Source organism: Saimiri boliviensis, chromosome 2, assembly GCF_048565385.1.
Source record: "Saimiri boliviensis isolate mSaiBol1 chromosome 2, mSaiBol1.pri, whole genome shotgun sequence".
In the NCBI taxonomy this organism is placed as follows: Eukaryota; Metazoa; Chordata; class Mammalia; order Primates; family Cebidae; genus Saimiri; species Saimiri boliviensis.
This window is the reverse complement of record NC_133450.1, coordinates 29018392-29043733: the sequence shown is the minus strand read 5'-3', so window position 1 is coordinate 29043733 and position 25342 is coordinate 29018392. Positions and strand designations below refer to the sequence as shown.

At 41.0% G+C, this 25342-nt stretch overlaps 1 protein-coding gene and 1 pseudogene across 3 annotated transcripts in view; one reads left to right on the top strand and one right to left on the bottom strand.

Annotated features, from left to right (window-relative positions):
* The window catches only part of AREL1 (apoptosis resistant E3 ubiquitin protein ligase 1), a 68861-nt gene extending 43540 nt beyond the window's left edge, over positions 1-25321 (bottom strand). For all 3 annotated transcript variants that reach the window (XR_012516133.1, XM_010335287.3, XM_010335288.3), the window contains exons 1-2: positions 25078-25321; positions 2704-2990 (exon numbers count right to left, since the gene is read on the bottom strand). The gene's annotated coding sequence lies outside the window, so the exon portion shown is untranslated. The remainder of the gene's footprint in view (positions 1-2703; positions 2991-25077) is intronic.
* Positions 1107-1585, top strand: LOC101040636 (uncharacterized protein C14orf119-like; annotated as a pseudogene).
* Positions 25322-25342: the final 21 nt, after the last annotated feature.

Below are 25342 nucleotides of genomic sequence, written 5' to 3'. Positions count from 1 at the left end.
AGAACAAGACCCTGTCTCAAAAAAAAAAAAAAAAAAAGCTCCAAACCAACCAACATAATTGCATACACTAAGGTCAACAAACATGAGTAAGATCCAACGTCTGTCCTTTTCCTCGTCCAGAATGCCTAAGGATCAGGACTTGTCCAGATAGGACCTTCCTTGTAGAGAGAGTTTTAAAGGACTTCTCTAGTTAAGAGTATACTCACTTGAGCCAAGGGTTATAAGCTCCTCAACCTAAAAGTTGCCAATTTAATTCAGTTCAACAAGCAGGTATCAAATGCCCACCACTGGGGTTGTCGATGCCCATGCATGATATTTTTTCTACAGCAGTTTCTACAGCACCCTCTACTTTTTGCTACTCATATACTTCTCCTGTATGAAATTATTTTGGAACTCTCCCAAGTCTAATTCCAGCACAAACAAGTAAGTAAGGCTCTACCATACTATTTCAATCAATTGTTAAAGTGTTTTATGAATTTTCAAGTTCATCTCTTTTGGGTCTTTGCCCTTTATAATTTGGGCATATTGTGATACTTTAAGGCTAGAAGAAAAATAGTGACAGTAGTAAACTAACAACTTTCTACCCACTAATCACAGGCCAAACACTGCCCTAAGTACTTTACAAATGTTAGCCTAAGTAACTGTCACCACAACAACTTGGTGAGATGAATACTCTTAGTCTTATTTTCTGGATTTTTTTTTTAAGCTGGGCTTAAAGTTGCTGAACATTTCACTGGGAGTTAAGTGACAGAGTTGAGATTCAAGCCTGAATGGGCAAGCCTAGCTAGGCATGGCGGCTCATACTTACAATCCCAGCACTTTGGGAAGCCAAGGCAAGAGGATTGTTTGAGCTCAAGAGTTCAGGACCTGCCTGAGCAACATGGCAAAAACTCATCTCTACAAACATACAAATAAAAAATTAGCCAAGACGTCATAGTGCACGTCTGTATTCCCAGCTACTTGGGAGGCTGAGGTGGAAGGATTGCTTGAGCCTAGGAGGTCAGGGCTACAGTGAACCATGATGGTGCTACTGCACTCCAGCCTGGGTGACAGAGAAAGACATCTCAAAGGAAAAAAAAAAAAAAAAAAAAAATTGCTGGGTTGGAGTGTAAGGACTCTTGTGACAATCTTTAGGTGCCCTCCAAGAGGAAAGGGGAGGATGCCACTGGAGTCATCTCTCTCTTCAGTGCCACTATCCTTCCCATCTCTCTTACCCTCAGTACCACACAATACTAGCTCTTCCCCTCCTCCGATGTGTCTCACATCACCTCCCAGAAGATGAAGTGTATTCTTCACTGGTTTGCCAATTGGTCAGGTCCTCAGCGTGAACGTTTCCTAGAGGACCTGGGAGCTAGATAGTGGCAGGAAAATTACAGCCACTGCTGAATAGTCTGGAGCAGCTTAGTGTGTCTGGGGCAAACCGACCACCTTCTGTCTTTGAGTGCCAGCTACATCTTTGGGATCAGTGGTTTTGAGGCTGGGCTGAGTAGAGCGCAATGAATTTGTCAGACAGCTGAAGTTCAGTGAGCCAGACTTCGTGGCAAAGTTTTATCAAGCAATAGCTGCTAGAGCTTGTAAGGACTGATAGGCATTCAGACCAAAGAAGATTACCACAGCTAATGGACCCAAGGCCATGACTCTACGATGAGAATTCAATTCAAATGTGTCACCTAAAGGTCTGGAACTGGTATTCCAACGGACTGAACTCACTGACCAGTACAGGCATGATGACTTCAACATTAATAGTAAGTCAACTGGACTCCTATTTGCAAATGTTACTAATCTAAGCAATCCAGCTCATTGGTCTACTGATTTGCTTCTTTCCAAGAGATGTCAAATCTTCAAGAATGTGGTGGCTTCTTCTGCAGCTATAACCAAAAGGAACCTATACATTATAACTCAAGCCCACTGCTGGCTCATGAAGTGTGTAAAGTAGACCCTTCCTTCCCCAGAAATAAGACAGGACAATAAAGGGTGGTATTTTCAAACTTAAAAAAAAAAAGCCTATGTCTAACTCCAACTCTGAAGGCTACTGCTCTTAACCTCTACACTGAATCATGAAAAAGAATAAAGTCGTAAGGATAGTGAAGTATTTGAGGGGAAAACTTTTAAGAAAACAGATAAAACAAAGTATGAGAAACACCACCCAATCTTACTGTGAGGAATCTCATAGCAAGGCTAAAATTAGAAAAGATAAACTCTTATGGCTCTTTTGTTAATCTTTTGAAATATAAATAAAGCATGAGAAAGAAAAGTGGAATGCAATGCCAATTATCTAGTGCAGAAATATCACTTGCTCACGAAGGATCCTGGTCTCGTTGCTTAATACTATAGAACTTTGGCTCACATTACCTACAAAAGGGGGAAAACTTAAAAATATCTGTTTGAAGGGACTGTTAGAAAGTTGACTAACACACATATTCTAAAATCATTAGCTTTGTTGGAGAATAAAGATTTTTAATTACAGTATCAACTAAATTTTAGCCCCAACATTAAAGATCAGTTGTGAAAAAGTCATTTCCCAGAAATAGAGAACTGGTTTCCTTATATTTAAAATTGCCCAGTTGGGTACAAAGTCAATTCTCACGGCAACTGTATACTTCAACAGCTATCCCTTGCTGAAAAGGCTTAGGAACTGGTCACTGGATCCATGTTCTACATCCCAATAACTAAATCTTAACTCACTCGAGTCTATTACCTTACCTTTAAACGAGGGCCCATGTTCTGAGAACCAACTAGAGCACTCCTATCACCAACGCAGGTAACTTTTGGTGCCTTTCACCTTGTCTTCCAACTTCCACATGAAAGAAAAATGCCGCAAGGTCAACAGAAAGGGTTTATCCATCAGACTTTGTCACAGTAAGCAGGTCAGTGTTTCTGGGATGAACTGGATGAATTCCAGGGTAGAGAAATACAGCCCAAGAATGTATCATTCCTGGACTTCTCTCTAGTGCAGGGTGCAACCAACTGCCAAAGGATGCCCCAGGATCCTGTCCAAAAAAGAAAACAGGGTTAGTTGGAATAGGTTTTTATTTCTGAAAAAGATCCCCCAGAAAAAAACAAAGAGAAGGTAGAACAGGTAGTAGAAACCTTGCGACACTAAAAATAATCAAGAATTGGTAAACTCTGACCAAGCATTCTCAGTTAAAACTCCACACAGTTTCCTTGAGGTCTCTCTCCAACTCCACAAGAAAAGTCAATTGGCAGGGCTGGGCCCAGTGGCTCACGCCTGTAATCCCAGCACTTTGGGAGGCTGAAGCGGGCAGATCACGACGTCAGGAGTTTGAGACCAGCCTGGACAACACAGTGAAAACCTGTCTCTACTAAAAATACAAAAATTAGCCAGGCATGGTGGCGTGCACCATGTCCCAGCTATTCGGGAGGCTGAGGCAGGAGAATCGCTTGAACCCGGGAGGCAGAGGTTGCAGTGAGCTGAGATGGTACCACTGCACTCCAGCTTGGGTGACAGAGCAAAACAGAAGGACAGACGGACGGACAGACGGACAGAAGGAAGGAAGGAAGGAAGAAAGGAAGGAAGGAAAAGTAAGGAAAGAAGGGAAGAAAAGAAAGAAAGAGAAAAGTCAAGTCAACTGGCAACAACGTCATTGTCTGTAACTATGTCTTCAGCCAGAGCTTCCTTCAGTTCAGTTCAGTGTTCCCAAATACTTCACTATCCTTATGACTTTATTCTTTTTCACGATTCAGCATAGAGGTTAAGAACACTGAGTTTCAGAGTTAGACACAGGCTTTTTTTTTTTTTTTTTTTTTTTTTTTAAGACGGGAGTCTTTGTCACCCAGGTTGGAGTGTAGTGGTATGATCACAGCTCACTGCAACCTTGACCTCCTGCGCTTAAGCAATCCTCCCACCTCAGCCTCCCAAGTAGCTGGGACTATAGGCATGCACTACCACACCTGGCTAATTTTTTATTTGTATTTTTTGTAGAGATGGGGTTTCACCATGTTGCTCAGGCTGGTCCTGAACTCCTGAGCTCAAGTGATTCTCTTGCCTTGGCCTCCCAAAGTGCTGGGATTACAGGTGTGAGTCCATCCTTCAGTAGAAGCAAACTAGGGCACAGACTTAAAAAGAGTAACCTTCAATCCAACCACATAACCAGTTTGAATAAAATGGGGCACAGAGTCTGGAGCAACCGCAAAGACAAATGAGACGGAAGCAGAGGCAGAACCAGGTTACGGAGAGAGCTTTGTATGCAATGATAAGGAATCAAGGTAATATTCAGCTGGAAAGGAGAAACCACCAAAGAGCTTTAAAGCCCAATCCATCAGCCTATGAAGTCTGTTCCCTTCGTACCCACATATGCATTTCCAAGACATGGTTAAAGAAAAGTTGATTTTATATTTAAAACAGTAAAATCTGCTACTACGAGCCAGGAGAAAATCTGTGAACTTTCAAAATAAAGTCACTAAATAAAGTCCAGTAAAGTCAGTTTATAACTCTCAAAGATATTCACGAACCAAAAATGTAGCAGAAAGGGGGTTTACAGCATTGCATACACAAACAGCCACCATAAGACAAATGAGAAGAGACTACTAATTAGTAAATGAAAAGAGACAGTCTTACCATATGGCAGGGACTGTTCTCAGTGCTTCATGCATATAAATTCACAACCCTAACACAGATACAACTATCCCTCTTTTACAGAAGAGGAAACTGGGACACAGAAAGGTTAAATACTTTTTCAAGATAGTACACAGTGAGGAGAGCTGAGTCAAGCTCAGACTCAGACAAACTGGACCCAGAATCCATGCTTCTAATGACTATTCTACTGCCTCTCTACTATGGGAAGCCAAGGAAGAAAGAACAAAGGCTAAAAAGAAGAGAATGAGTGAAGACCAGCAAATGAAATTAGGTTGGCAAACTTTATCATTAAAAATAAATAAGCATATGTATTTATTTTAAAATATGGCAAGCCGGGCGCGGTGGCTCAAGCCTGTAATCCCAGCACTTTGGGAGGCCGAGACGGGTGGATCACGAGGTCAAGAGATCGAGACCATCCTGGTCAACATGGTGAAACCCCGTCTCTACTAAAAATACTAAAAATTAGCTGGGCATGGTGGCGTGTGCCTGTAATCCCAGCTACTCAGGAGGCTGAGGCAGGAGAATTGCCTGAACCCAGGAGGCGGAGGTTGCGGTGAGCCGAGATCGCGCCATTGCACTCCAGCCTGGGTAACAAGAGCGAAACTCCGTCTCAAAAAAAAAAAAAAAAAAAAAGGCAAGATGATCGGGCACAGCAGCTTACACCTGCAATCCTTGCACTTTGGGAGGCCAAGACAGGCAGGTCACTTGAGCCCAGGAGTTCAAGACCAGCCTAGGCAACATGACAAAACCTCGTCTCTACAAAAAATTTAAAAATTAGTCAGGCGTGGTGACTTGCACCTGTGGTCCCAGCTACTTAGAGGCCGAGGTAGGGGACTGGCTTAAGCCCAGGAAGCAGAGGTTGCAATGAGCCGAGATCATGCCACTGCATTCCAACCTGGGCAACAGAGCCACCCCCCTCCCCTTGCCTATAAATAAATAAATAAATAACACCAACAGACTTGCCAAGTACACAAGCCAAAACCTGGGTCAACCAGCAACTGGAATCAGCTTAAAGGATCCATAAACAAGAGATTCTATACATAAACTATAAGAGATCCCTAAGTAGAATACTTTATATGGAATTTTTAAATGACACTTTTAAGCAATAACAACATATGGAAATGCTCACAAATAAAATGTTAAATAAAAAAGCAGGCACAAAACTGCTTATGTAGCACAAGCCCAAATTTATAGATATAATATTACATAAGACTGAAAGAAAAAGTACAAAAATATAAATATTAATAGTGATCATCTCTTTTTCAAATTCTTAATGTTGCAAGGACATGTAAAAGTTTATTTCTGGAGAATGCATTTTTTTGGGGGGACTGATTTTCCTTAAATAAGGCAGAGAATGGGCAACGTATCCTTTTTTTCAAATATGGTATAAAAAAATTAAGATAACAGATTGTATTGTTCTTTTTTTTTTTTTTTTTTTTTGAGATAGAGCCTTGTTCTGTTGCCGAGGCTGAAGTGCAGTGGCATGATCTTGGCTCACTGCCTCACTGCAACCTCTACCTCCTGGATTCCAGCGATTCTCCTGCCTCAGCCTCCCTAGTAGCTGGGACTACAGGTGTGCACCACTACGCCTAATTTTTGTATTTTTGGTAGAGATGGGCTTTCACCATGTTGGCCAGGGTGGTCTCGAACTCCTGAGCTCAGGTGACTCGTCCACCTCAGCCTTCCAAAGCACATTACAGGTATGAGCCACTTTGCCTGGCCTGAACTTATTTCTATTCACTGTGATCTTAGTAGGTTTCTTACCCTGTGATCAGCTATTTGACTATTAAATCAAATAACTCCCAGTTCTAATGTAAGCTTTACTGTCCCTACTATGAGCTGCCATGCTTATCCCGATTCTTTGGTACCTCTACTGAGCTTCAAAATTCAATTCAAGCACTCTCCCTTCTCTGGTCGAGCTCCAAGGCCTCTCTGAGGACTCTACCCACACAAGATAGAATCAACCACTTCCTCCTTTGCGGTACTCCTCTGCTGAAGAGACCTCTATTATAGCATTTATTAGTCTGAATTGAAATTACTTGTTTACATAGCAGTCTCTCCTAATAGATTGTGGACTCCCCAGGGAACACTGACCAGTTCATATCACTGCCTCCCCATAGCTAGCATGGTGTTCAGCCCTACTGTCTCAGAGCCTGTACTTTCACAAGATCACCAGGTGAGTCCTATGCATGCTAAAGGTTGAGAAGCATCCTTTAGACTCTAGAGCACTCAGCATGAGAAGGGGCTCAATACTCTGTATCTCTAACAGGTTCACAGGTAATGCTGATGCTGCTTGTCTCCTAGGTCACACTTTCAGAAGTGAGAATCCAGGTCAAGAGTCAGCAGGCCAAATCCTGACAGTCGCCTGTTTTTGTAAAAACAGAATGAAAACAGCCAAGTTCATTCATTTACAAATTATCCATGGCTGCTTTTGCACAATGGCAGAGACATATGGGCCACAAAACTTTACTATCTGACCCTTTATTGAAAAAGTACTAATAGAAAAAGTACTAATATCTGGTATAGAGGGGTCTTAGTCTTAAAGCTACATAACTGCCCCTATACATGAACATGTTTTTCTAAATCAAAGAAAGCACAAAAATCTTCCAATTCTACCATCTCCTCTTTGGAAAAGAACTATAAAACTTGCAACATTATGTAAATACATCTAGTTTCAACTGTTACTTGATGGCTTTATTCTTCCCATATCCCAATTAGGAATTTTATATAGACATTTTCCAAAGTATGTATTTCATATAATCATGCTTGCATTTGGTCAAGGCTAATATTTCCTAAAACTAGTATCTCAGGAACCAAATACTGTACCCAGGTTGCTAAAATTGCTATAATATATACTACTAACTCAGTCTCTACTTCTAAAGTTCTATTCTAAAAAGGTGTGAAAGGCCAGGTGCAGAGAGGCACACCTGTAATCCCAACACTTTGGGAGGCTGAACTGGGAAGATCACTTGAGCCTGGGAGTTGATACCAGACTGGGCCTATCTCTAAAAAAAAAAAAGAAAAAAAAGAAAATAAATTGGCCAGGCACAGTGGCTCATGCCTATAATCCTAGCACTTTAGGAGGCCAAGGTGGGTGGATCACCTGAGGTTAGGAACTCAAGACCAGCCTGGCCAACATGGCAAAACCCTGTCTCTACTAAAATACAAAAATTAGCCAGGCATGGTGGTGTGCACCTGTAATCCCAGCTACTCAGAAGGCCGAGGCAGTAGAATCACTTGAACCTGGGAGACGAAAGTTGCAATGAGCCTTGACTGTGCCACTACACTCCATCCTGGGTGACAAAACAAGACCTCATCTCAAAAAAAATTTTTTTAATTAAATTTAATTTAAAAATAAAAATAAAATAAAATAAATTAGCTGGGCATGGTGGCATGCCCCTGTTGTCCTAGCTACTCGGAAGCTAAAGCAGGAGGATCTCCTAAGCCCAGAAGTTTGAGGCTGCAATGAGCTGTAATCACACCACACCACTGTACTCCAGCCTGGGTGACAGAGAGAGAGATCCTGTTACATACACAGACACAGACATAGACACACACACACACACACACACACACACACACACACACACAAAGCCATGAAAAACCTGATGTAAAAGTCCACTTCAAAAGTTTGGTGCAGCCAGAGCTAGTGGCAGCACACAGAAGTTCTGATATCACCTACTGATGTCCACCAAATGACAAGACAAAAGAAAGATGTTGGCTTTGTAAGATGCAGTCTCCAGCATTCTCCACAGAGAAGCACCAGCCATGAGTCCAGGGAGATGAACTTAAAAAAACAAATCCAGTTTGGGAGGCCAAGGCAGTTGGGTCACGAGGTCAAGAGATCAAGACCATCCTGGTCAACATGGTGAAACTCCATCTTTACTAAAAATACAAAAATTAGCTGGGCATGGTGATGCACGCCTGTAGTCTCAGCTACTCGGGAGGCTGAGGCAGGAGAATTGCTCGAACGCAGGAGGCGGAGGTTGCAGTGAGCCGAGATCACGCCATTTCACTCCAGCCTGGGTAACAAGAGTAAAAACCCTGTCTCAAAAAAAAAAAAAAAAAAAAAACCCAAATCATTCAATTATCAAAAAGTGCACAGGTTACAGTGGTCTAACTAAGGAGGTTCCAAGAATATAGCAGACACTTTGGATTATTAGTTTACATTTACTATGGCTTAATTCCAATCTTGGTTTATACTCCCCAATCCAAAATCCCACGATAAAAGATTGCCCTCCTCCATCAAGTTTATACTCGAGATATTTATACAGTTGTATACTTCTGCTATGGTGATTCAGCCAAGTTATATGGCTTTCATTTATACTTTCTTCATCAGTCAGCCCCTCCAGTCTCTTAATCATTCCTGTGGGTCTCCTGTGAACTCTCTCCAGCTGGTCCCCAGCGATCTGGTAATGAAGTGCCTCCAAATAACTGCAGCCTTCCAGGGACAGCCCCATTAGTCACAACAGGATGAACTCACTCTCCCCAGTTTCATGACATAATACTCCTGAGAAGGCAATCTCCCAAATCATAGAAATCTACTATGCTGCCATATTAGACTGTACCCCATTCTGTATCTCCCAGATTTGGACACTGGGGCATGCCAGAATGTGCTAGATGCCAGAGGATAAATAACACATGTTCCCACAGCATCTATTTCATTAGGGGATGACTGACAGGAGAAACAAAAAATTTCATGTTAAACTCATAAATAAAAAAACAAACTGCAATATCTGCACGAATTTCTAAAGATAAAACATGGATATGTTGAATGTGTTAATAGATATTCTGAACTTGAAGCAGAAAGGCTGCTTAGGGCTCTGCTCCCAGCACCAAGGAGTTATATATCCTTTACCACTAGAGCTCAACTTCTGGTCTACTGTGCATTCCCACCCATCCCATATACTCACCTTTTAAATGATATTTTTCTGCTATGTTTCCCCATCCTAGATATCTGTATTTATTTTTTCTTTGCCTATAATCATTTGCTGTGGGAACACATGTCATTTATCTTCTGGCTTTTAAAACATTCTTGCACGCCCTGATGCCCAAATCTGGGAGGCATAAAATGGGGTTACAGTCTAAGTCACTCTATAATTCACTGACTACCGACATCTATAGGTTCCTCTGCATTGTTCATTCTTCTTTCAGGTCACATTTCTTGAGCATTTCCTATATGCCAGGCTGTGTGCTAACAGATAAAGTCACAAGGAGAAATAAGAAGACAGTATGCTTTCTTAACCTCAACTTGGTCCACCATGGGAGAAGGGCAATACAATGTGGCAAGTGCCATAAAAGAGGAATAAGCAAAGCATGGAGGGCAGAGGAAGGAGAGGTAACTGTATGTACAAGTGGAAAAGCAGAAACGACGGAGCTGATTACTTAAGAATGAGTAAGTAGGCTTGGCAGGGTGGCTCACACCTGTAATCCGAGCACTTTGAGAGGCTGAGGTGGGAGGATGGCTTGAGCCCAAGAGTTCAAGACCAACCTGGGCAACACAGTGAAATCCCATCTCTAAAAAAAAATAGCTGGGTATGGTGGCATGCGCCTATGGTCCCAGCTACTCAGGAGGCTGAGGTGGGAGGATCACTTGAGCCCAGGAAGCTAAGGCTACAGTGAGCCCTGATTGCTCCACTATACGTCAACCTGGGTGAAGAGCAAGACATTGTCTCCAAAAAGAAAAAGTAAGCATTTGCAAGGGGAAAAAAGGAGACTAGTAATATCCTAGGAAGAAAGAAAAGAACACCACAGACAAAAGTACCGAGTCAAAAAGAAAAAAAAAAGGAGTGATGAAAAGTTCATTATTATGAAAGCAAATGTTGAGAAAGACCACCTGGGGCTAAATAAGATGACTACCATGTAGTGGTTAAGAGCATGAATCTTACTACTGAATGATCTTAGACAAGTTATCGCAGGTCCTCAAACGACATCAATTTCATTCAACATTGTTTTCTTATGATTTTGAGGAGTAAAAAAAATGACTCCTGGCAGGCACCAATGCGTGGTGTTCACACATTCTCTGTGTGGGTTTTCTCTGGATACTTGGATTTCCTCCCACATCCCAAAGATGTGCACTTCAAAGTTAACTGGCATATCTAAAATATCCTAGTCTAAGTGGGGTGAGGGACATGTGTGTGTGTGTTTATGTGTGTGTGAGAGGAAGTGAGCCCTGCAATAGAACGGGGTCCCATCCAGGGTTGGTTCCCACCTTGCACCCTATGCCCTCACCACCCTTAATCGTGGACTGGAATAATCGGGTAAATGTGTAATTATCTAACTTGTTTTTATCAATCTTTCTTATACATACTGCTCTCATTTATTTTAATATGTATATTATGTTCTGATCTTTAGTTTGGTGATATTTTTGTGACCAGAAATATGCCATAGGAACTTAATTCTTGTTCATATCAATTAGCCTCTGGTAAAACTCATTTCATTATACGTCATTTTCTCTGAAGTAGAAGTTTCCAAGAACCTATCGACAACATCAAGTGAGAACTTGCTGTACTTAAACTTCTCTTCAGTTGTCTCATATGCAAAATGGAGATGCACTGAGAAAAGGAAGGAATCCAGCTGCTCTTAGGGAGCAAGACTCAAAGAATAAGGACAAGGAGGATTGGTTGAGATGGAAACTTTACACCCAGGTGGCATGGAGTGCCTTGGGGGACAAGGCTCTACGCACAGACCAGGCTGCTGGGTTGCCAGGTTATGAGGGTTGTTTGTGCCAGGCCACAACAGTCCAACCCACAGTAAGTGAGGAAGATGGCTTGAGTCTACCTGAAGGACTCACTGTTTTTCCAGAGAGATTCCATGTGGAAATAACTACAGCAACAATCCAAAATAAAGAATTTTCTGGTATTCTCTCAAGGATGATGATAATAAGAATCTATCTTTATTGAGAACTTACCATGTACCAGGCACTGTGTGAAGTGTTTCATCTATATTATCTCATTTAACCCTCACATCAACCATGTAAGTTAAGCATATTTTATCCATATTTTATAGATTAGGAAACAGGGGCACAGAAAGCTAAAATATCTTGCCTATAGCCACCCAGTTTATAAGTTAAGGAGCCAAGCAATGTGATTCCAGAGCTTATACTCTTTCTCTACTCTTAACTGGGAATACTAATATAACAAAAAGAACTTCCAGAGGGGTGGAAAAAAGATACTACTCTTGGGATAGGAAAAATGAAGCTCAGAAATATTTAATGTGAAATTTTAAAGGAATATGACTTCATTTTAGATTTTAAGCAACAAAAAAAAAAAAACAAAAGATGTTTTTTAACCAAGAGAGAAAAAGGATCACACATTTTAAAAGAAGTAACTCTGGGGACAATGTGAAAGAGTCTGAAGAAGGGGACGGACCCATTAATGAGCACAACAGAAGGGGCTACTGGTCCAATGGAGTAGCTATACACTGGCCACTATACAGACAGGGTCCAACATGGACCCTCCAGTCCACAGTTGAGTGTGACTGGGCCTTTGGATGCAAGCTGGGAACCAACCCTGGAAGGGTTGCTCTCCTGCTTTATGCTCTCAGAAGCAACGGGATCAATAACCTGTGAGGTCAAAAGGATAAAGGAGAGGAAGAAGCCAAGGACAAAGATAAATTTCCCACAGGTGGGAACCTGGTTACATGAAGGAGAATTAAGGAGGCAAAACAAGCATGAAGGAAAAGATGTATTCATCCATTTTCATGCTGCTGATAAAGACATACCAGAGACTGGGTAATTTATAAAGAAAAAGGTTTAATGGACTCACAGTTCCATGTGGCTGGGGAGGCCTCACAATCACAGCAGAAGGCAAAAGGCACATCTTACATGGCAGCAGGCAAGAGAGAAAGAGAGCCAAGCAAAAGGGGAAACCCCTTATAAAATCATCACATCTTGTGAGACTTATTCACTACCATGAGAACAGTATGGGAGAGACCACCCCCATGATTCAATTATTTCCCACTGGGTCCCTCCCATAACACATGAGAATTATGGGAGCTACAATTCAAGATAAGATTTGGATGGGGACACAGCCAAACCATATCATTCCACCCCGGCCCCTCCCAAATCTGATGTCCTCACATTTCAAAACCAATCATGCTTTCCCAACAGTCCCCCAAAGTCTTAACTGATTTTAGTATTAACTCAAAGTCCACAGTCCAAGTCTCATCTGAGACACAGTAAGTCCCTTCCACTTATGAGCCTGTAAAATCAAAGGCAAGTTAGTTACTTTCTAGATACAATGGAAGTATAAGCATTGGGTAAATATACCAGTTCCAAACAGGAGAAATTGGCCAAAACAAAGGGGCTACAGCGCCCATGCAAATCCAAAATCCAGCAGGGCAATCAAATCTTAAAGCTCCAAAATGATCTCCCTTGACTCTATGTCTCATATTTAGGTCATGCTGATGCAAGAGATGGGTTCCCATAGTCTTGGGCAGCTCTGCTCCTGTGGTTTGCAGGGTACAGCCTCCTTCCCAGCTACATTCACAGGCTGGCGTTGAGTGTCTACAGCTTTTCCAGGCACATGGTGCAAGCTGTCAGTGAATCTACCACTCTGCGGTCTGGAGGATGGTGGCCCTCTTCTCACAGCTCCACTAGGCAGTGCCCCAGTGGGGTCTCTGTGTGGGAGCTTCGACCCCACATGGCCCTCCCACACAACCCTCCATGAGGGCCCTGCCCTTGTAGCAAACATCTGCCTGAACATTCAGGAGTTTCCATACAGCCTCTGAAATCCAGGCAGAGGTTCACATACCTCTTTTCTTTTCTTTTTTTTTTTTTTTTTTTTTTTTGAGACGGAGTTTCGCTCGTTACCCAGGCTGGAGTGTAATGGCGTGATCTCGGCTCACCGCAGCCTCCGCCTCCTGGGTTCAAGCAATTCTCCTGCCTCAGCCTCCTGAGTAGCTAAATTAGCTGGGCACCACCATGCCCAGCTAATTTTTTGTGTTTTTAGTAGAGACGGGGTTTCACTATGTTGACCAGGATGGTCTCGATCTCTTGATCTCATGATCCACCCGCCTCGGCCTCCCAAAGTGCTGGGATTACAGGCTTGAGCCACCACACCCGGTGCCAAACCTCAATTCTTGACTTTGGTGCATCACATGTAAGCTGCCAAGGCTTGGAGGTTGCACCTTCTGAAGTGACAGCCCAAGCGGTACCTTGGCTCCTTTTAGCCACAGCTGGAGCAACTGGAGCACAGGGCACTAAGTCCCTACAATGCACACAGCAGTGGGGACCTGGGCCCAGTCCACAAAACCATTTTTTCCTCCTAGTCCTCCAGGTTATGTAATGGGAGTGGCTTTGGTGAAAACCTCTGACATGCCCTGAGGACATTTTCCCCATTGTCTTGGTAATTTGGCTCCTCTGATGCAAATTTCTGCAGCCAGCTTGAATTTCTCCTCAAAAAATGGGTTTTTTTCTTTTTATCTCCACTGTCAGGCTACAAAATTTCCAAACTTTTATGCTCTGCTTCCCTTTTAAATTTAAGTTCCAATTTCAGATCAGCTCTCTCAAGTTTAAAGTTCCACAGATTTCTAGGGCAGGAGCAAAATGCTTCAAGTCTCTTTGCTAAAGCATAACAAGAGTGACCTTTGCTCCGCTTCCTAACAAGTTCTTCATCTCCATGTGAGACCACCTCAGCCTGGATTTTATTGTCCATATAATTCTCAGCATTTTGTTCAAAGTCATTCAACAAGTCTCTAGGAAGTTTCAAACATTCCCCATTTTCCTGTCTTCCTCTGAGCCCTCCAAACTGTTCCAACCTCTGCCTGTTACCCAGTTCCAAGGTTGCTTCCACATTTTTGCGTATCTTTACAGCACTGCACCACTCCCAGTAACAATTTATTGTATTAGTCCATTTTCACACTGCTGATCAAGACATACTAAAGACTGGGCAATTTATAAAGAAAAAGAGGTTGAATAGACACAGTTCCACGTGGCTGGGGAGGCCTCACAATCATGCCACAAGACAAAAGGTATGTCTTACATGGCAGCAGGCAAGAGAGAATGATAGGCAAATGAAAGGGGAAACCCCTTATAAGATCATTAGATCTTGTGAGACTTATTCATTACCATGAGAACAATATGGGGGAAACCACCACCATGATTCAATTACCTCCCACCAGGTCCCTCCCACAACAATGGAGATTATGGGAACTCAAATTCAAGATGAGATTTGGGGGGGACACAGCCAAACCGTATCAAAAGATAATGAGTAGAGAATTAAACACCCTTCTCAAGCAATTCCTAGAAATTAAAAAAAAAAAAAAAAAGAGAGAGCGAGAGAGAGAATTAAACATGCTAAGTTTGGAGTGTCTACAGAATATCCAGGTAATATATTCAAAAGGCAAACAGAAATAAGCACATGAAGTTAGAGATATGCCAACATGCCGAAGACGTGAAAAATGGAAAAGACCACCATAAAAAGCACAGAAACCACACAAAGAAAACTTATCATAGAACCCAGAGGGGGATCAACCTTGCAACAGAAAAAGAGGAGTCAGCAAAGAATGAGAAGGAAAAAGAGGAGCAGAGGAGAAAATCTGTACAGGTTGGTTTATCAGAGGCAAAAGAAAGTGATTATTTCTAGAAACTGGTCATAAACAGTATCAAATCCAGTAAAGATTTCTGCCAGAGAGGGGACTCAAAATCAGCCCCCAAGTTTTCTTCCTGAATTACTTGGGACATGCATTTTGTGATTTAGTAACTTCTTTAATACATTTATGTCTTATTTATATCTCATTAATAAAAGAATATTAAGCTAAACTTGACCTGACACTGATAATAAGCTCTTTGCAACTCAATTCAGTAACACAGTAATACTATTCTTTCTTTTCTTTCCTTCCTTCCTTCTTTCTCTTTCTTTCCTTCCTTCCTTCCTCCTCTCTCTCTCTCTTTCTTTCTTTCAATTGTGGTTGTTGAGACAGAATTTCACTCTTGTTGCCCAGGCTGGAATGCAATGGCATGATCTCAGCTCACCGCAACTTCTGCTTCCCAGGTTCAAGCAATTCTCCTGCCTCAGCCTCCCAAGTAGCTGGAATTACAGGCATGCATCACGCCAGCTAATTTTTGTATTTTTAGTAGAGATGGAGTTTCTCCATGTTGGTCAGGCTGGTCTTGAACTCCCAACCTCATGTGATCTGCCTACCTCAGCCTCCCAAAGTGCTGGGATTACAGGCGTGAGCCACGGTGTCTGGCCCAATTATTATTTCAAATCATTTTAGTGCCTATAACAAATTCAGATCTAAACTAATCTGAATCCATTGTCGATCTCAGCAGTCTGCAACCTTTTAGGTACCAGGAACCGGTTTCATGAAAGACAATTTTTGCATGGTCAGCGGGTGGGAGGAATGGTTTTGGGATGAAATTGTTCCACCAGATCATCAGGGATTACATTCTCATAAGAAGTACACAACCTAGATCCCTCACATGCATAGTTCACAATAGGTTTCAAACTCCTATGAGAATCTAATGCCCCTGTTGATCTGAAAGGAGGTGGAGCTCAGGTGGTAATGCAAGTGATGGTGAGCAGCTGTAAATACAGATGAAGCTTTGCTCACTCACCTGCCACTCACCTCCTGCTGTGCAGCCCTGTTTACAACAGGCCACGGACTGCTACAGGTCTGTGGCCCAGGAATTAGGGACCCCTGCCTATCCTGCATAAGTCACTGACCAGAAAAATCTAAGTTTTTAAAAATCAGTTTTACTGAAGTATAATCAATTTTGAAGTGGACAGTTAGTTTTGACAACTGTTTAAGATTATATAAAACACAGTCATGGCCGGGCGTGGTGGCTCAAGCCTGTAATCCAAGCACTTTGGAGGCCAAGGCAGGCAGATCACCTGAGGTTGTGAGTTCAAGATCAGCCTGACCAACATGGTGAAACCCCATCTTTAAAAAATAATAATAAAAAAATAAAAATAAATAAAAATAAACCAGTCATGATACAGAACACTTCATCATCCCCAAAAGTTCCCTATGCTCCTTTGCAGTCAGTCCTTCTCCCATAAGCCCCTGCACAACCACTGATATGCTATCACTGTAGTTTTGCCTTTTACAGAGTGCCATATACATCTGCATCATATGGCAAAATGCAGTCCTTCGTGTGTAGCATTTTTTTCACTTAGCATAATGGTTCTTAGATTCATACATGTTATTACATGCTTCAGTAGTTCATTCCTTTTCACTGCAGAGTAGTACTCCATTAAATGGACATACTGCAATTTGTTTATCCATTCACCAGATGAAGGACATTTGGGTTATATCCAGTCTGGTGCTATTGTGGATAAAGCTGTTATGAACATTAAGGTACAAGTCTACGTAGACACATGCTTTCATTTCTCTTGGGTAAACATCTAAGAATGGACTGCTGGGTCATATGGTAAGTATATATTTAACCTAGAAGAAACTGCCAAACTGTTTACCAAAGCAGGTGGACCACTTTGCATTTCCACCAGCAATGCACAAGAGGCCAGTTGTTCTACATCCAAATGCTTGGTACTGTCTATCTTTTAATTTTACCCATTCTAACAGGTGTGCAATGGTATCTCTTTGTCGTTTTAATTTGCATTTCCCTAAGGACTAACAATATTGCATATTTTTTCATGTGTTTATCAGTTATTTGAATTAGCTTCTTTGATGAAGTGTCTATTCAAATCTTTTGTCTTTGTTTAAAATCCAGCTATTTGTCTTCTTACTTTTGAGTTGTAAAAGTTCTTTATATATTCTAAATGTGAACCCCGAATACCTGAGACAGGGTCTCAGTTAATTTAGAAAGTTTATTTTGCCAAGGTTGAAGATATGCACCCAGGACATGGCCTCAGAAGGTCCTGACCACATGTGCCCAAGGTGGTGGAGGCACAGCTTGCTTTTATACATTTTAGAGAGACACGAGACATCAATCAAGATGTACGTTAGCTCAGTCCAGAAAGGTGGTACAACTCGAAATAGGGAGGGGGGCTTCCAGGTCAAAAGTAGGTGAGACAAATGGTCTCATTTTTTTGAGTTTCTGATTAGCCTTTCAGAAGGAGGCAATCAGATATGCATCTATCTCAGTGAGCAGAGGGATGACTTTGAATAGAATGGGAGACAGATTTGCCCTAAGCAGTTCCCAGCTTTACTTTTCCCTTTAGCTTAGTGATTTTGGGGGCCCTAAGAGTCATTTCCCTTTCATACAAATCTAAGTTCTTTATTAAACATTTTACAAATATTTTCTGTGGTTTGCCTCTTCATTTTCTTAACAGAAAATACAATTTTTAAAGAGTAAAAGTTTCTAACTTTCATGAAAGCCAATATAATTTTTTTGTTCATAGTTTGTAGCTTTTGTGTTCTATTTTTTTTAAACTCTGCCTAACTCAAGGTCACAAAGATTTTCTCCTGCTTTTTTTTTTTTTCTTCCCCTAGAGGTTACCTAAAAGTTTCACGAGAGAAAATTCTCTCTCAAACTTTTTAACAAGACTTTTTAAAACTTCTGCATTCCATTTATATCATAGTTATTAAGTTTTATTACCCCTTTGTTTCTTTCAAATTCAATGCCACACGTTACCATGCACTATTTAAGCTATAGTCTAATTCTGAATTTGGAAAGATTTTAATCTTTTAACAGATTTTCCCTCTCTTCCATCTAGTAAATGGCATGCTTAAATTTAGCCAAGGTTTTAGTCCCTCACTTCTTTCCAAATCCACGTAAGACCTCTGCACCTGATACTGGTTCTTAAAACAACAACTAAATTCCACAACCCAGAACATGCACATTGAGGTTAAGCCAGGGGCAATAAACTAAATACCCTTCTGGCTTTAAAGAGAATCTTTTATAAGATCATTCCCACCTGACTGAGTCACTCTAACCTGTGAGGAGACTGGAAAAAGTTGTCCTATAATCATTCACTGGTTAAATTAAAATTTAGGCGTATAACGGTTAAGCTAACCAAGACAAAAGTAGTTCTGCATTTCTTAAGTCAATTTGGATTCTCTCTATTGCACCATTCTCTCTAAAACAAGCTAGAGTTCTTACAGACCCATATTTCTTTTTGTATAGAATATACAAAGGCATAGCTTAGATTCAACTGTCCCTGGAGTAGTTTGCCATTTGTTCTCAGCATAGTTTAGAGAAAGCAGGAAAAAGGAATTCAAAGCTAATGCGAGTATAGCAGGGAAAACAAGAAATGAGACTTTACCATTGCTCATTCTGTAACCTCATGGGGAGAAAAAATAGAAAACTGGCTCATCTATCTCACTGTCCCATTCTTAACCCTAAATCTAGAAAATCCTAGCTTCAATTTAGTATTCTCTCCTATCCTGATGTGTTTTCTATATACAAAACTGACTCTACTATGCCTAAGCCACAGAGGACAGGCCCCCGTGTTCCCACCTCATGGCAGCTTTTATGCTTAGGTGACCTTGGACCATTGAATCTTGGCTATAACAGGAAGATTTTAAAACTAATTCTCTGAATCTGACAAGCCGTCTCCCTCAATAAGTCTAGGAAGCTGTTATTCCATTAATTGTGCCTGAAGTGGCAGGCAAACAGCCAGATCTGCAGCCCAGTCAGGTGGAACTGGAATGGTCACATGTATACTTAAAAGCTAACTCTGCCTCTACTACCATCCATTACTTTCAATTCTGTGCTTATTTTTAAGGAAAATAAATTACTTATATAACTGAAAGGAAAAACAATCTTATTTAAATGAGCATTTTATAGTTAAGATTCAAGAAGAAAAACTCAACTAGTCACAGAAATGGCACCCTAAGATGGCTTGATTTGAAGGAGAAACTCGACACCTACCTACTCAAAACAAAATTTCTGTTGACCAGCTAATAATCAATTTTACCAAACAAAGGTTTTTAATTTCTTTAAATGCATATTAAGAAGCAACCACAGGCTAAGAAATATATTGGACAATAAGGATTCCAGAATAAGTAAAATATCCTCAACTCCTCAGAAACATAAAAGTTTAGTAAAGAAGACAGACAAGTAAACAACTACATAGCTATACTTCCATGAGGTAAAATCCATGAGATGAGCAGAGCGTAGGGATGGGTACCTTAATCAAGATCAGCTCTTAGCTTCTCAGTAAAGTTCACATCGCCCTCCAGGAAGCAAAGTCAACTCTTCCATAGAGTTAACAACGTTTTGGGGGTCAAGGAATACAAAACACCATCTATGAAGTATTACTTATTCTCCGGGTCAATGACTCTCTTCAACACTGGTCAAAGGGGATTACTGGACCAGATACATAGCACAGAAAAAGCACTCACTGGAAATACCAACTTATTTATCGAAATTATACATGATCTGGTCAGGAATTGTGGCCCCCATACCTGTAATCCCAGCACTTTGGAAGGCTGAGGCGGGCGAATGACCTGAGGTCAGGAGTTCAAGACCAGCCTGTCCAACATGGTGAAACTCTATCTCTACTAAAAATACAAAAATTAGCTGGGTGTGGGGGCAGGTGCCTGTAATCTTGGGAAGCTTAGGCAGGAGAATCGTTTGAAATCAGGACGTGGATGTGGCAGTGAGCCAAAATGGTGCCACTGCACTCCAGCCTAGGCAACAAGAGCGAAACTTCGTTTTAAAAAAAAAAAATTACATGTGATCTAACTGGTATGTGGTACTCCGGATTCAGTTTTGGACAGAAAAAGGAAATTAGTGGAGAAACTTGTGAAATCCAAATAAAGTCTACAGTTTAGTCATAGTATTGTACCAATGTTAATTTCTTATATGTGATAGCATGTGCCATGGTTATGCAAAAAGTTTAACATTAGGAGAAGCTGGTTGTAAGGTATACAGGAATACTCTGCACTATCTTTGCAACTTTTCTATAAATTTAAAATTCTTCCATAATCAAAAAAATTTTTATTACATATGGTGTTCTACTTTACATTCTCACTCCCCCTTAGGATTCTAATCACGTCTCCCTAATCATTGCCGTGATTCAGGTAATGCTGGTCTAAAACTTTAAAAAAAATTTTTTAACCCCTAAATATGAACTGTTTGCACAGCTCATCTGGGGTTTCTTCTTTACCAAGACATGAAAACCAGATCACACTTGGGAGGTTTTAACTGTTTTCTGTTCCTAACAACTTTACCAGATATACCGGGGGTACCTTGAATTTGAACTTCCCAAAGGGGACAGGACAGGGGTTAAAATAACATGCTCTGGATCTCTGAATAAAAGCAAGGGAACACTACATAAAATGTTATATATTAATAGATTGCCTTTATCTAATCTCTGGCCAAAAAGTACAATACATAGAAAATCAATTAACAGATGGTAACTATTAGCATCTCAACAGTAACAAGCTGCACTGAAATAAATGCCCTTGCTCTGAAAAAACACGATGCAAATTGCTCGACTATTCAAGGTAACAAAAACTCATAAAATCATATGGAACTGATCAATTGAGACTAAATGAGGAAACATGTATCTACTATAACTATTTAGTTTCTAATAACTAAATGCATACCCATCATTCTCTATAAACCCTATCCTGTAGAACAGTCTTCAAAAGTGCCACCAGTATAACATCATTATGGCGCTGTAACACTGTAACACGGGCCCAGGCATGCATGTGTGTATACACACATACATACACACAAACTGCAATAAGATTAAACAATCTCAGAAGTTTGAAAACTACTAAATGAAAGAACATTAGTAAAAGCTAAGCATTCAGAACCCTTCAAATAAAAAGAAACAAAAATAATAATACTAATAAATAATAACTGAAATTTAAACCCAAACTAGTTAACAACTAAAGTCATTTAAAAAGTAAAATGGTCAGGCACAGTGGCTCGTGCCTCTTGCCCCAGCTACTCAGGAAGCTGAGGTGGGAGGATGGCTTGAGGCCAGGAGTTCAAGACCAGCCCGGACAATATAGCAAGACCTAATAAATAATAAATAAAAGGTAAAATGATACACTAGAGTCCATTAAGGTCATAAAATATGATCTGTTACATGGTACTAATATGTTGATAGTATTAAATATTACACAACAGTACTCTCACCTGGACCACTTCCAGAAAGATGAACAGGTAGAGTAATTTCTCTAAAATACTTCAACTCCCACACCTCTATTAAACCACTTACCGTAATTTATCTGTTCACAAATCTTTTTCTCTAATACAGGACTGTGGTCACATTACCCAGGAAAGAATGGGCTCTCAATAAATGCTTTCTGAATGAATGAACATGTGGCAGTAATCTATCTCTGAGGTAGTCCTACAAACCAATTCAATATCGAGACCTCAGAAGCAGAACATGCTGTATGCCCTGCTACCACGTTTAGGAGGCAGGCAAGTTCACTGAAAAATAATTAACAGCAACTAATGTTTGTTGGGGGGGAAAAAGTCAGATCATGTAAGTCAAAAAAATAAATGTAAAAACTACAACTTGAAAATGGACAAAAAAGTGAACTACTTACAACTTTCTAACATTGAAATACAAGATGTTCTTTAAGGAGTCTTTCATTACCCAGAATAATTTTACGAAGAAATTTGTTACCAACTTAAATTAGTAAGTTAGACCAATTAGTGAATGGAATGAAGTCCAAACCCAATTATGTGTTCAAACTGTGTGTCCAATGCCTTGGGCGATTTTTTTCCCTTCAAGACTGCAGAAAAATGCAAAACAACCCTCTTGACTGCTGAGAAGGACTAAAATCATTTCTTTTCCTCACAAGTATGTGCCCAAAAGCAATTACTTTCTGCTCCCATCCATCACAAATCACCACCACCTCCCGGCTTCCCATCCCCCACTTCCCAAACCCATCAAAGAATGCTATAGAGTATCTGACCACTTTCATTTCCGGCTATAAGAACCTCAGATTACAATAAAATTACAATGTAACAAAAACAAATTTTTCTAAGTATATTCGCATCCCCCATGGTGTTCAATCAAGGAAATCAGAACACTCTCAATAGAGGTTACAATAGAAATTATGAATGGTCTTTTTTTTTTAAAGTTGTTACTGTTCATGGATTCAAAAATTCAAAGTACACATTACCAGGAGAGTGCTTTTCTGTCAGTGCCTAAATTTAAATGCAAATTACTACTTAATGATACGCAATTTTCCCTCTGAACCTATATATAATACTAATCGGTCAAATGTTTAGGAATAATAACTGGCAGTAATTTAATAACAGTTTATTAAAAGAATAAACTGTTATTACAGTTTATTAAAAGAATAAACTGTTGGCCGGGCGCGGTGGCTCAAGCCTGTAATCCCAGCACTTTGGGAGGCCGAGGCGGGTGGATCACGAGGTCGAGAGATCGAGACCATCCCGGTCAACATGGTGAAACCCCGTCTCTACTAAAAATACAAAAAATTAGCTGGGCATGGTGGCGCGTGCCTGTAATCCCAGCTACTCAGGAGGCTGAGGCAGGAGAATTGCTTGAACCCAGGAGGCGGAGGTTGTGGTGAGCCGAGATCGCGCCATTGCACTCCAGCCTGGGTAACAAGAGCGAAACTCCGTCTCAAAAAAAAAAAAAAAAAAAAAAAAAAAAGAATAAACTGTTATTTTAGGTTTCAGGCAATGAAAAGCTTATTGTCTAATCACCAAGATACAGCAAAAAAAACTGGGGGCTATTAGCTCTACACATGATTGACGGCTTGACAGAGACAAGCTGTTCCAGAAAGATTAGGAACTTCTAGCAACCACAAATGGGGTAAGGCAGAAGGCACATACAGTATCTGTAGCTACTTCAATAAGAGTACTACTTCAACATCAAAAATTCAGAGCCCACAAATATGTAAACTATCAAGCACACATATAAATGAATGTGTGCCTAAAAGAGAAAGGAGAAGCAGAAAAACAGTTTACACCCAAATCATCAGAAGAAATCGCCCTGTGATTGAGTGTCCCAGGACCTGAAAACTTAATAAGGTTTTTGAGATTTATGAACACATTCAAGTTCCAGTGCAACTATGTTAAAATAAAATTGGAGTGGGGCACAGTGGGTCACATCTGTAATCCCAGCACTTTGGGAGGCCGAAGCGGGAGGATCACCTGAGGTCGGGAGTTTGAAAACAGCCTGGCTAACATGGTAAAATCCCATCTCCACTAAAAATACAAAAATTAGCCGGGTGTGGTGGCAAACGCCTGCATTCCCAGCTACTCGGGACACTGAGGCAGGAGAATTGCTTGAACCCAGGAGGTAGAGGCTGCTATGAGCCAAGATTGCACCACTACACTCCAACCTGGGCAGCAGAGCGAGACTCTATTTCAAAAATAAAATAAAATTGGCAAAAAATTCCAACCCTGCCACGCAGCCTCAAGTTGCAAGACACACAATGATAACAATAGAAAACACTCTGTGGGTAGTCTGGTTTACACTCTTCTAGGGTCACATTTTAACTATAATAAATAATATAAATCCTGCTAACATCCCAGTAAAACCATGCTATTATGATTATCTCTTTTACAGATAATGCAACTGAGACACAGATAGATTAACTCGCCCAATGTCATGGCGAGTTATGAGCAGGGATTTTAACCCCATCAGTCAGACTCCAAAGTTCGTGTTAACCAATACACTGTGTTTCACTATAAGAATTATACAATGGTCACCTGTTTTTATTTTTTTAAACCTGATAACATTTTTGACCTCCAACACTAGGATAGCATCATGCAATAAGAAAAGTATGACGGAGGTACCCATTCCATTCCCAGCTTGCTCTTGCTCAGTAGCTGGCGAATGGAAGACACAGTTAAAAAAAAAAAAAAGAAAACAAAACAAAAAGAAATAAACGTAGGCTTTAGAATCAACAGACTCAAACAGACCCCTGAACAAAGTCTGAGGCTCAGTTTCCCCATATGTAATTTGAGAGTATTTACGTTATTGAGAAGGTCAACGAAGGTAATTTTTAAGCACCAAATACAGTATACAGAATGAAGGTTTTACTCTAAGGTTTACAGACATCCAGAGGGTCCACGGATGGGCTCAGAGTCGACCAATCTCATAACGTGCATTACAAACTGTATGTGTGCCCGCTTTTTAAATAATTGTTCCTGGCTTTCCACAAACTTCTAATAAATAAGTTATCTCCAAAAGGTTAAGAACCACTGGAATACATAGCATTTACTCAAAAAAGCTACCTTTCCCTCCTTGTTCTCACAAATTCTCCCTTTTACATTAAGGATGACACACCAAGGCTTCACAATAAATGTCAATTGTTTCTCACCACTTTCCTGGCTTGGGTAAGCAGTAACATATGCAATCTTATGCCCCAATTCTCTAGCGACAGTCTAAAGAAGGCCTTCAAACACAGCTTCATTTCTCTCTTCACCGAGACGAATACACGGTACATACTCGGGGAGAATCATCCGCCTAGGTGCACAAAGCACCATGTCGGCTAGGAAAACCAAGTAGGAACCACACACAGCCTCAGGGTTGGACCGTAGAGACTGGATGCCCCAACGCTGGAGGGTGAGGAGAATATGTTCCCCCAAACTACTGGGCAAACCAGGATTCCGACCCTCCTACCCTTGTCCTCCTCTCTCTCTGGAACTCTGGTGCAGGCAGGTCTTCTGGGCTCTCGCTAGGGCTGGAGAGAAAGGTTACTCGAGCCTGGGGCTGCAGGGCGACGAAGTTCCAGCTCTGCTGTCCTAGGAGGCGGCGGCAGCACTCAGCAGAAGACAGACTCTCCACCCTCCAACTAAGAGACCCCAAAGTTGGTCTCTACCCGGCCTGGGAACCGGCTCGGGGGTTTTTCCGTTTCCCCAAGAAGCTTCCGCTTCCGGGTTATCCT